General features: G+C 43.7%; 1 long non-coding RNA gene across 1 annotated transcript in view; it reads left to right on the forward strand.

Annotated features, from left to right (window-relative positions):
* The window catches only part of LOC309442699, a 50632-nt gene that overhangs the window by 22923 nt on the left and 15390 nt on the right, over window positions 1-12319 (forward strand). Inside the window, exons 3-4 of the long non-coding RNA XR_014184654.1 lie at window positions 5149-5219; window positions 7768-7959. This is a non-coding gene — a long non-coding RNA (uncharacterized lncRNA). The remainder of the gene's footprint in view (window positions 1-5148; window positions 5220-7767; window positions 7960-12319) is intronic.

Genomic DNA, 12319 nt, shown 5'->3' on the forward strand with positions numbered 1-12319 from the left:
TCAGCCCCTGGTTCTCTGCACCCAGAGGTGAGGGGACAGGAGAGATGGTGCACAGAGATCACAGAATGGTTGCGGTTGGAAGGGACCTCTGGAGATCATCCAGTCCAACCCAGATGAAGCAGGCAAGTGGTGAAGGCCGTGAAGAAATTAATTTCTTCATTTCTCCCACTTATTTCATTTATTATTTCATTTCTCCCACAGCGTGCCAGCCAGGGGAGCTCAGCTGGAATGAGGGAAAACCAAGCTATTCTGGCCACAGGAGTGCTGTGTTTTCCCCCAGGTGGGAAGCAGGGAAGAGCTCATTCTTTATTCTCTCAGCTCCTTGGGGGTGGTGCAGGAATGACCACGCTCAAGGCTTTGAGCCACAGCTCAGTCTCACCCTGCTGACCATGCCATTCGTAGTAAATGAGACTGACACTTTTCCTCTTCGCATCAGCCGCTCTGCAGCCAGGGCTGTGCCGGACCAGGGCTGGTCTTTAGAGCTGCCCAGCTGGGAAATGCACGTGTGGCAGGATGGTATTTTTTAGCACAGGGATGTCAGCACAGGAGGTATTTCGTTGCTCTGGACGTGCTGTCAAGGCAAGCAGCTGCAGTGATCACCTGAGCCCATGGCGTCCAAAAACAAGGTGAGATCCAGTGTGTGAGTGGGCAAATGGAGAAGTGGGGACCTCCCAGTATTTAATTCTGGCTGTGGCTCTCTGTTGATGAGACGAAAAACCAAGGGCAGGATGTGTTCCACAGCATCCCCAAGCATCTTGTGTGAATTCTGAATTGCACCAGGGCAGGTTGTAGTTCTGGGCAAAGCAGTTGCCCCAGAGCTGGTTGAGTCCTTGGCTCTGCTGCCTGCTCGGTACGTGCCAGGTCTCTGCAGATCCATCTCTTCTGCAGCTGCTTGAGCCTGGGGTGAGTGGAGGAGGTGGCCTTTCCCAGCAGCAGCTCTCTTGTTGTCCTCTCCTTTTCCCCCAGCACCAGGAGCAGCAAACCACATTCTTCACAGCTCTTTTCACTTTCCCTTCCTCCCTGGCTTTCAGCTCTACCTCCGTTTCCAGGCAAGAGGGGCCAGTTCCTGGCATACCCTCCTCTATGGGTGACAACATTCACTCTCGTCTGGGTGGCAGAGGACACTTTATCGGACTCATGATTTGATAATGACATCCTGTTTATCAAAGTTTATTCTGCCATTTCATATGGATAGGAATGTACTTTTCCACACGCTGCTCAGTCCTAGTATTCTTAAATAGTGTAATATTCTGGTCCGCTGTTTGTCTACAGCTGCCTTTCATCTTCAATTATCCACTATATTTTAGCAGTGGATAACTGACTGATTCCTGTATTCAGGCCAAATCCTGCTTGTTTGGCTCATGTGAGTAATCTAAGGAAGTCTGACACTTTGTTCCCTGATCTGTCTGGGAATGCTTGCACGACGAGTGGTCCCTGGGCATGGGACCCATGAGCAGGAGCGGAGTCTGGGGGCTGAGACCCATCTTCTTTTCATTGCACAGGCACGAGGCAAACGCACCGGTCCCAGAGCGTGACTCCTGCTCTAGAAAGTCATCCTGTTCGTGGCCAGCTGGATAACATTAATTTTTACAGGCCGTTGGTACACAGTGTGGAATATAGCAGCTGCCTTTCCATTTTCAGGGAGGGGTGAGACGAGGCCTCGGGCCATTCCAGTTGGACGGGACTCCTGAAAAAGGGCAACTAGACGAGCTGGAAACATGCAAAGTGAAAAACTTTCCCAGTTCTTCTGTGCAGCTGTCATCATTAGCACAAACAGGCTGGTGCTGCCAGAGCTGCTGGGCTACTCACCGCTGAGACTCATTCTATCCCAAATAACTGCCCTGCTCTGCTGGTAAATGTATTTCTTTTGGATGCTTTCATTCGGCTGAGCTCCAGAGTACCGAGAGCAGTTTATCTCAGGATGGGGCTGCAACCGCTTCATTTTTCCTACTTTTCTGCGTGCGTGAAGAGATCTTGGATGTGACCACCCCAGAGCTCTGAGCGTGGACCAGTGTTGTATGCAAACAGATACAAACCAGGGTGAAGTATGCGAATTTGGAATATTCTTTTTCTATCATATGCCGCCACCACCACTTCCACAGCGGGGTCACCACCTGAGCAGGGGGGGCTGGCCCGTGATAAGCACATTTCCTTTGAACCTGGTAGACATGGGTTCAGTTTTCTGCTCTGTTACAGGTTTTCACTGTGAACCTCAGAAAGTAACTTACACTCTCTGTGATTCAGTGTCAGATGTAAAATAGTGGCGATAGCCTGGCCTTTCATCACCAATGCACATAAAAGAAAATGAATTAAAGAAATGTGAAGTGTCAGCCATTATTATGTTGAGAGCCCAAGGGAAAGGAATATCGAGCCCAAGGAGATGAACTAATGGGGAAGGACTAAAATCAATGGATGAGGTAGTTTAGGTTTGGGGATGAGAGGGGTAGAGGTACGGCCAAGGTGGGGCAGGCAGATGTGCTTGCTGGAAAATGTTTGGCAGATGCAGAAGGAACATGAGGGTGTTGGAACTGGAGTCATAGGAAGGGAATGGGTGGGAGAACAGGAGGTGTAACCCCCCCCCCCAGAAAAAAAACCTCTAATTTTTTAAGAGAAACTGTATCATTCTAGGACACTGTTTTGAGCACTTAGAAATGGATGAAGAACAGAAGGGTGTTGTCGGCTTGGTGGCCGCCCTCCCTCTGCACACTGAAGATTTCTTGCCCTGCTCACCACCATCACTTGGGTTTGGTAACTGAAGCGATGCTGTAAATGTCCGAGGCTGAACTGTTTGTCCCCAGGGTCTATCTTTGTCTTGTTTATTTGTTGATTTACTTGCATTTTTCTTGAACAAAGTCCTCATTGTCTGCTTTTACAAAATCTAAATATTTTAGGGTGTAAACAAGCAGTGTCCGGGTAGAGCAGTGAGTTTATGGTTTTGGATGTTGTGCAGTGTTTGTAAATAAAGTTACAACACAGATAGCAACAGTAATCATGACAATTAAGATCTCTGGTGCCTGAACTGAGCCGTTTGGCTGAGCTCTGGCTGTCTCTGTGGGCTGTAAAGACAAAACAGCCTCTTATCAAGTGCTCCATGGGCCCCTTGTGTAGGCCTTATAGCTTCCAGCCTTACCAGTCTTTTCCAGCGTAGGACACCAGTCTTTCAAAAGGCTCTGGCCAGGATTCAGTGGACTACAGAAGTGCAATACAGATGTTTGTATGGGCAAATTAGTAAAAAATAATGGACATATGCATAAATATGACTCACTCAGGAAGAGTCAACCTGGTATCTGTGAAGTCCTGTTGTACAAATGTCTTGGAGTTCTTTGGTGGGATCAATGAACAAGTGAACTGATAGATAAAATCTGCTTGAGGGAATTCCAAAATTAACACAAAATTTCCCACTCAAGGCTTTTAATGTAACTTAGTGACCATGGGGTGGGAGAGATGATCTTTGCATGGGTAAATAACCAGCTTAAAACAACAGGATATAGAAAGTTGAAATAAAACATTGGTTCTTGCAGAGAGGGAAGTTCACTAGTGGGGTCCTGAGCTGGGGCCTGTGCTGTTCAACGTATTCATAAGTGGTCAGGGGAGGAGAGAACAAACAGTGAGAAAATCTGGTGGTGAAGCAGGATTTAGTCAAGGGAATAAGGTTGTTGATAGATAGTGAAAGAATGTAAAGGGGCTTGTGACTGGTCCTCAAAATAGAGGGTGAAGTTCAACAGACATAACTGTGAACAGATGCACACTGGGAGAAATGAGCTAGGCTTTGCAGTTAAAGTGAGGAGCTTTGAGCTGACCTCTAACACTCAGGACTAAGATACAATAATCACTAATTTTCTTGGATACTTCTGTGAAAATGTCAATATGCCCAACAGCACCCAAAAAAAAACCCAAATCATATGTTAGGAATTACTAGGAAGGGAGTGGAGATGAAAAGAAAAGATCCTTACACTGTTATAAATCAATTTATTGCCTGCTTATTGGCTGTCATATACAGTTCTGGATATTGATGCGTGCTCTGACCCAGCATGATGATTAATTTTCTCACCTGTATGTGTTTTATCGGCAACTGTCCACTGGATGTTCAGATTCACATACAGTGTCGTACTTTAGCAGAGCAAGGTCTAATCTCTGTGATGAGGAGGCAGTTTCAGCTCTGGATCTTAAACTCAAACCAACATAATCTCTGAAGTTTTTCACCTTTCTAGGGTAGAAGGTCTCCCTACAGATCACCTCATAAAGAAGTTCAAAGGATGTTGTCCCTGAGAAAGCAGAGAGTATGGTCAATATTCTTTAAATAACAGTTTCTTGATGCAATTGGAGGTAACAGAAAATACCACTGATTTTGTTTCAGTTCTAAAGCTTTAGCTGCTTGTATCTTGGCTTCTTTCACCAGTGGAGACTGGAGACTTCTCCCTATGGAGACTGGCAATGCTATCCACATTCCTTCCAACCCCTCTTCGTTCAGAAAGCTGGCACAAGAACACGTTAAGAAAATTTGGAGAGTCTTTGTTAGCCCAAACAGTATTGGTTTTCTGATCTGCAAAAAGCGACAATCCATCTAATGCTGGCTCTTTTAATTGAAGGTGTGACATCACCATAACATAGTTGGACTTCGTATCCCCATTTGCACTGTTTCTGCTCCACAATTTAGCCAGTAAGTGGCTAATTCCATTGAGGCAAAGTGGGACTGTTCTCGAAGTGCATAAAATCTCCTCCTTAGCTGGAACCATTAGAACCTTGAAGACAAATAAAAGACATTTTCTCTCTAGGCCTGTTGTCATCTGCTGTTTCCATCTAGAAGGCAGATTCAAAACATTTGAGAACAGCTGCCGAAATGGAAAGGAGCCTTTGGTGAATTCAGTGCAGCTTCAGCTGGCAGCTCCTTGAGAAATGCTCAATATTTTCACACTTCCGTTAAAAAGGTCAATAAAAGGCTTAAAGACGACTGACTTACCTGCAAAGGAGTTGTTGTCTTCTGAGCTTTACTTGAATTCTGACACTACTCACGAGACCTTTTTGTACTTGTTACCCTTCTGTTCTCTTTTTTGATTGTCCAGAAATTCTAATTTCTTATAAGCAATAACAAGGAAGGGTGGAGGGAAAAACAGTAATGGTAGATCTCTTTATTTTGATTTTTTACAGGGAAGACATTTTATTAAGACTCATCCTGAATTCCTGCCCAACAAATTAACAGATTTCCACCCAGTATTCAAGTGTGTCAGTTATTTTTGCTGGAACTGTGAAACATCGGGAACAGGAACAAGTTTAATACACTGGATATATATGAGACACCATCGCTTTAATTAACTGGATTGTGCAGTTTAGATCCTGTCCATGTCGCCTATTGGAAAATAAGAGTGATCAAAACTTTTCAGTACAGAGAGTCTTGATTTTGGCTTCCATATATAGCTAGAGTGGACGTTACCTCTCAGACTTCCAGGCATCCGGGGAACATCGATAATTGGAGAGCTTATATCTGCAGCAAAAAATTATGGAGGAAAATTCTTATTTTGATAATTTGTCAATTTTAATACATTCATATACATCTTATCATCATCAAAGCCTCCAAGTTGCTACAGATATTTTACAGCCATGGTAACACTTGGGAGCGTGCAGAGGAATAGATTTGTGATTGTAATGGCTGGAAAAAAAGAAACAGTTCCTTACTTGCACAGTAACTGTTAATCTCACACAAAAAATCTCTCTATAGCTCGGTCTCCATTGTCTCCACTGTACATTCTACTAAACTTATAGATCTAGAGGAGGTGCCCTTGGAGTTCACAATAAGGCCACTTTTTATTTTTTTTTTCATTCCTGCTATTTTTTTCACCCCCCAAAAGAAGATTTACCATCCTTGCCTGGATTTTGAATATCTCAACAACTTTCCACGTCTTTTCAACGCTCCTCCCTAATACCTCATTACAGAGCTGGTGGCAAGATACCATCTTTCATCTGCTCATTCATTCACTTTACAGCAAGTACCTCAAGTTCTCTGTCAGGATATCTCACTAGGATTCTAGAATGGGTTTTTCTCTTTGACCTTTTCACAGCCCTGGGGCATTCACCGAGGATTTGGTGGTCGTGGTAGCTCATCTGAGGAGACAAGAAATAAGATCGAGCCATAAAGATGTTTCCATAGGCACCACTATCCAAGAGACCTCAACCGCCTGTATGGATACATAAGCAAAAGTAGAATCCATGTGGACAGCACATCTTGAACGATAATTACCATATGGTAAATAGTCATTCTTTATTGTATTGTCAACAGTCAAGGAACCTGCTCTGATGCGAAGGCTTGGGGTATTGCTGACGGAGTTAATGGATGAATCTGGGGGGAATACTCTTTTTCCCACTTGACACTCGAGTCACTTTTCTTAATCGTAAAAACATCTGTAAGAAGAACCGAATGAGTTGTAGGCCTTGACAGCTGATCTTCCCGTGACTCATCCCACAAAGACAAACTTGTCTTCTATTTGTCCTTTATCTTCATTCAAAGTATTTGCCAAGAGGAGTGTCTGAATTTTGCTGAAATTATAGTATTAAATTTCAGATTTTCCATCTGAAGCCTTTGCTCCAGAAAGAGGAAGGATGCTTCAGATTGCAGCAGTAATAAGGTTTTAAGAGTTGTTTTGGATAGAGCCGGGGCATTTAAGAAGGCACTTCAGGCTTTTCTACCTTTGTAAATAAGGTTTAAAGAGGAAAGCTCTTTTTATTCAGTTTTAGGTTTATATGAATTAGCTTCTGCATGAAGAGATGTCATTTTTACTTGCATGTGAATACTTACAAATGAAGCCACATGCAGATGTTAACAGTGAGTTGTCTCCACCTGAGCTACTTGTCCAGCTTCCAGAATAATGAATGAAGAGAATTAAAGTGTATCAGTGTATCCTATAGTAGTTGCCTAAAACAACTCAGACTATCTGTTCCTTAAATTGTCTGTATTTCATTTGTTTTCCTGACAAGCTCAGAGGTAGGTGTCTCCTATGTAGGTATCTAAAGTGACTCCAGTAACCTTCCTCCATTATGGGTTTGGTGTATTTTGTTCCTCAGAGCCTTTTTACTCCCACTGCTGGGAGGGAGCTCTGCGATCTTTCCCGATAGGTATAAATTAACCAAGGACTTCCTAATTTCAATTAGATTAACTTGTCAAAATAAGATTGATAGTAAATTGTCCCAAAGTATAAATACCTTCAAAGCTATAAAATACTTAGTAGTGTTTTTTCTTTTTCTATTGGAGAAATGCATTTTGAAACCTGCTAGAAGCCAGACAGATATATTTGAACTGAAAATGAGGCTTTTTTTTTTAACGAAAGGGAAACTTAATCATTAAAGCAACCCAAAGATTGTAGCAAAAGGACTGATATATTCTCTATCTTTTGATGTCATCACATCAAGCCTGGCTGCCTTTGTGCAAGGTATGTGTCAGCCAGCTACAAGTGACACTCCGGTCAAACACAAATTATTGGGTTCAGCAGAGGGGTAACCCAGTGAAAGTTAATGACCTGTGATATATAGGAAATCACACTAGATGATCTAATGGTTTCTGCTGGCCTCACACTCTATGAATCTATGAATATGTATCCTCTGAGGTTGACTGCTAATTATATTCCTAAACAGGGGAGCAGGCAGAGGCTGCTTCAAAAGAAGGATTTAAATTTATTTACTGGTATCCATTGCTTTTTAGCTACATATTCAGATGGTTCACACCCGGCTTATTTTTTTCTTTTCTTAAATTTTCCTTTTTTTTTTAATGTTTTTGAGGTCTGCCAGAGGAGCTGGAACATTTGGGACAGGACGGTCTCTGGTAGCTCCACAGTGAGAATTCGGTGCCGCAAGAAGTGATTCACACATTTCCCAAAAGGTGCCGCCTTCCAGCCTGTTACCACATCTTGGCAGTGTTTGAAGGGCACCCAGCGAGCATGAAAGGCAGAAGCGATGATTCAGAGAGCCACAGTGAGTGGGAAGAAACCCTTTTTTGGTGGAATTACGAAAATACAGATACTGCTTGTGTTCAGGGCTATTCAGACTATCAAGGGAGGTGCAGCCCGCAGCAACTGGGCTCATTTGTGTGTGTTTAAAGATGGCTGGTTTGGCTGCTTGTTTACCAAAGTAAGGCTTTTCCCCACGTTTATTTTCTGGAAGGACAGTGGGAATCAGAAGAACTCAGAGCCTTGTGCCACGCTGGGGCTGCCCATGTGTCCTTACAACATCAGGTTCCTGTTGCTGGTTTGGTTTTGTTTTCCAATTGGGTGGGAATATTATTTTTAAACAGGCGAGAAAATGAAAACAACTGACTTAAAACCTCTTTCGAAATAATAATCAAGGAGGCAAGGATGTTCACAGGAGGGGAGGAATAATAACCGATGAAGAGGCGAGCGATTTGAGGGAAAGAAGTAGCCAGGTTTGGAAAATGCCAGGGAAGTCCTGTCTGTTTCCAAGCTCTGTTTCTCCACACCTGTGGGTTAGAAATTCTGTCATCTGAGGAGTGGCCCCATATTACAAGAAGGTCAAGCACCAAGCAGACCTAATTAAAAGCTCATTACAAGAGACAATCTCCATTAGCATGCCAAGTTTCATGCAAATCCATTAGCACCAGGGCTCTCTTCGGAAGCTTTAAATTCCAGTCCTGTGCCCCAGGGACTGGAAACTGTGGCCGGTTAATTTGCCATTCTCAGTCTGTGAACATTAGGCACAGTCCTCTTACTTTCTGGATTATTTCACATTCCAGCAAATTAGTTTTATCCGTTCTGAGAACATTTTAACAAAGAAAGTTCTTTTGGCATCACATGGATAAAATAACAAGGGATAAAAGAATGAGCAGTTCCCCCAATCAGGAACAAATAACTTTAAATCTCTCCTGAAAATGCAGCCTTTCCTGTTATTCCCACCCCCCCTTCCTTTCATTTATCTTTCGGCAGTCGGATTTTTTAATTACGTTTCTGCAGCCAGATTCCCCTCCCTCTCTCTTTATGGTGCTGTTCTCAAGAGCCATGTTTTTTCTTTATGCCATTGTAGCAGAACTTGACTAAAGATCTTCAAACTTGTTAAGTATAAAAGTTGGTAAATGATACTATTGTTTGAGTTAAGAGTGGGGGGAGAAAGGGGGAAGGCACTTTTTCTGGGGTGGCTGCAGGGAGGGGGGAAGGTTGAAAAAAAAGGGAAAGAAAAAAGGCTCAAATGAACTGAAATGGATCAAAGTAAACAGAGGCATCTAAGAGCTTTTGTAAGTTAAAAGTGGCTATCTGTTGCAAGTCCTGCCTCATTAACTACTGATAGAAGCGCTGTCTTGGCCTTCCCAGATATGTAACGCTGACCGCCTATCAGGAGCTGAACTCGGGGTTATTCCCTCTCGCCGCTCCCTCTGGTGCTGCGCACGGCTGCGGAACCTCGGCTGCTTGTCTTCTGCGAGGTGGGAGACTCGGTCCCCAAACCTCAACTGTTTGTCCTCTGCGAAGTGGGAGACTCGGTCCCCAAACCTCAGCTGTTTGTCCTCTGTGAAGTGGGAGACTCGGTCCCCAAACCTCAGCTGTTCGCCCTCTGCGAGGTGGGAGACTCGGTCCCCAAACCTCAGCTGTTTGTCCTCTGTGAAGTGGGAGACTCAGTCCCCAAACCTCGGCTGTTTGTCCTCTGTGAAGTGGGAGACTCGCTCCCCAAACCTTGGCTGTTTGTTCTCTGCGAGATGGGAGACTCGCTCCCCAAACCTCGGCTGTTTGTCCTCTGTGAAGTGGGAGACTCTCTCCCCAAACTTCAGTGCTCGCTCGAAGGAAGAAACAACCTCAGAGAGGAGGAAGGAAGTGGGAGAATGAAGGAAATCTCCCCACAGTTGGTGTCTGGTCTACACTGGTTCAATATACCTTTTTTTTGAGGAATTAATGGAGAGGTGGAGATCACCCTCCATGTTCTGGGTCACAGTGTCCCCCACGCCGTTCCCGCTCGGCGCTGAAACCAAGAGTCTTGTCCAGGGAAGCGGGGAGCGTGGGGAGGGCTGGGGAGGGGGGAACACGATGGCTCTTTGACTAGGACCAGATAGGTCTCTGTGTAGAGTAATATTACAGCTCACTCTCTCATAAACAAGCTGCATGCCGGCTTCTAAAGAGCCCATCTGGCATAGCTTTGAGAATGGCAATAATTACAAGCTGATGATGGACATGGAAGAAAAGCCCTGCTGAGCGAGCTCATAAGGAAGTACAGGCCAGGACTGTAGGGAAATTACAGGCTAAAGCCCTTTCTAGTTTAGGCCTTTTGGTGTTCTTAATCACAGACTTTAAATGTTGTAATAAACACTGTTGCATTTTATTGACCAACTCCCATGACAGGCAAATCTTTTTTATTTTATTTCATTTTTACTATTTGTTAGTTCAGAAAGCAGCTCAGGAACAATTGTTTCTTCAGACTGGCTCTGTAGATTTACTTCATGAAAAGTGATCCAAACTGCCAGAGTACTTTGCAATTAAAAAAGAACAAGGAAAAGAAATATTTTAGGGTTCCGCTTACCCCTGTGCAGCACTAGGCCACTGATAATGCTCGCTTTGTTTTGAGATTATAATCATGGAATAAAAGAACTAAAATAAGTCGTTCAGTTTTTAGGTGAAACTCACGTTGATTTCACCGGTTGTGGGATTGCTCAGGAAATAAAAAAGCAGCTTTTAGGTAAGAGAAGTGTGGGCCTGAACCAGTGTCAGTTCTGAGAGGCCTCGGCACATTGATGTGCCCTCTAACCACGGTGACTCAGAACTGCATTTCTGAATAAAGGGGAAAACTCCAGGCTGCTGGGGTCACTGGGGCTCTGCTCCAGCGTCCCTGACAGATATCGAACATCGTTTTCACGGTGACAACGTGAAGCACGTTTCACAGTGGCCCGTGTGAAGCACGGCGGCCTTGGTGCCCAGGTTAGGGCACCTGGCGGGGCTGTGATGTGCGGAGGATGGTGGCTCTGGCAGCAGGTTTCCCAAGTTTGGAGTTGAGAATCACAAAACTTTGACAACGTTACCACCTCTGAGCCTCTAAATCTGTGTTTTGGGTATATGAGCATATTTACTATGTGGCTTTATAAGCACATATATGTGGCAGTGCCATCCTTATGGACTACGGATGTATATGGACTATCTCCAAGGATATATGAGTGGAGTGTAACGGCGCTGTGCTCGTTAACACCAGCTAAAGTTCTGCTTCACGGAGTCTACCTGTTTCCCAGACTAATTTCATTCTCCTTGTTCCTTTTACAAAGTCTAGAAGATCAAGAGTTAAACAGTTCTGTGAGTTTTATTTGACTCCGGTGCAATAAATCTCCCAGGGTGACTGATAGACTGATAACTCTCAAAATCCATTCAGTACTTTGTGTGTCAAATCAACAGTGAATACGGAGTGTTGTCAGTTGTTTGAAATAATGCTGTTTTGACAGTATGTTGTTTATTCCAATTCAACACATGTCATTTGTTTTCTTGGAGGAAATCTGCCTTTATTTTACATTGTTTTTTATAAGAACATCAGCCATGTATTAGAAATGCTGCATAATACGGTGGGTTGGATTTACTGATCCAGTTGAATCCTGGCAATGTATCTGTGTTTTTACAGAACACATTCTCCTATGAGATCCTAAATAGCAGAACATTCTGTTCCTTTAGATAAATGTTTGCCTGCAGGTATAACTTTGTGTTTGGAACTTGTTTCATGTTGGTCCTATTTCTGCTGCAGTTCCCATTTCGCAGAAGCTTAAAAGTTTCTGGTTTACGTGTGGCTGTTTGTATCCCAACATTTCATAACGCAGACCGCTTGTTTAGTTTTCCTGATTACCATTTGATTATTTGTTCAGGCATCAGGGTTTTTTTCTCTTTCTGTTGCGAAGTTGAAGGAATGCGAGGTCAGGCAGTGGAAATTTACCTTTCCGAATGCAGCTCTTTTCTTTCCTAAACTTCCTTTGGCTTCTTAATCTGAAACTTGCTTGTCAATGTGAAATGATTTCTTTATATTTAACTGTCTCTTTCCAATACAGACTAGAATTGTTCCCAACAAAAGAAGCATGAATTGGTGGAAACTATATATTAAATGCAAGACTATTTGTCTAGTTTTCATTAGGTTGCTGAGTGAGAAGCCCAAACTCCTCTCTTTTCCCAAGGTACTCGGATATCCACCAAGTGCCTTCATCCCGCAGCCTTCTTTCCTCTCCCAGTAAACCAGCTTTCCAAAAGAATGCTGCACTCGCTGCTCTTTATACTGTCAGCAGTGACAGCAACCAGCAACGCTGACATTTCTTATTGTTTACAAAGGATGAGCGCAAACAAGGCATCTCTGATCGCTTGATAAACTCTCCTAA

Source organism: Streptopelia decaocto, assembly GCF_964273445.1.
Source record: "Streptopelia decaocto genome assembly, chromosome: 7".
NCBI classification, from domain to species: Eukaryota; Metazoa; Chordata; class Aves; order Columbiformes; family Columbidae; genus Streptopelia; species Streptopelia decaocto.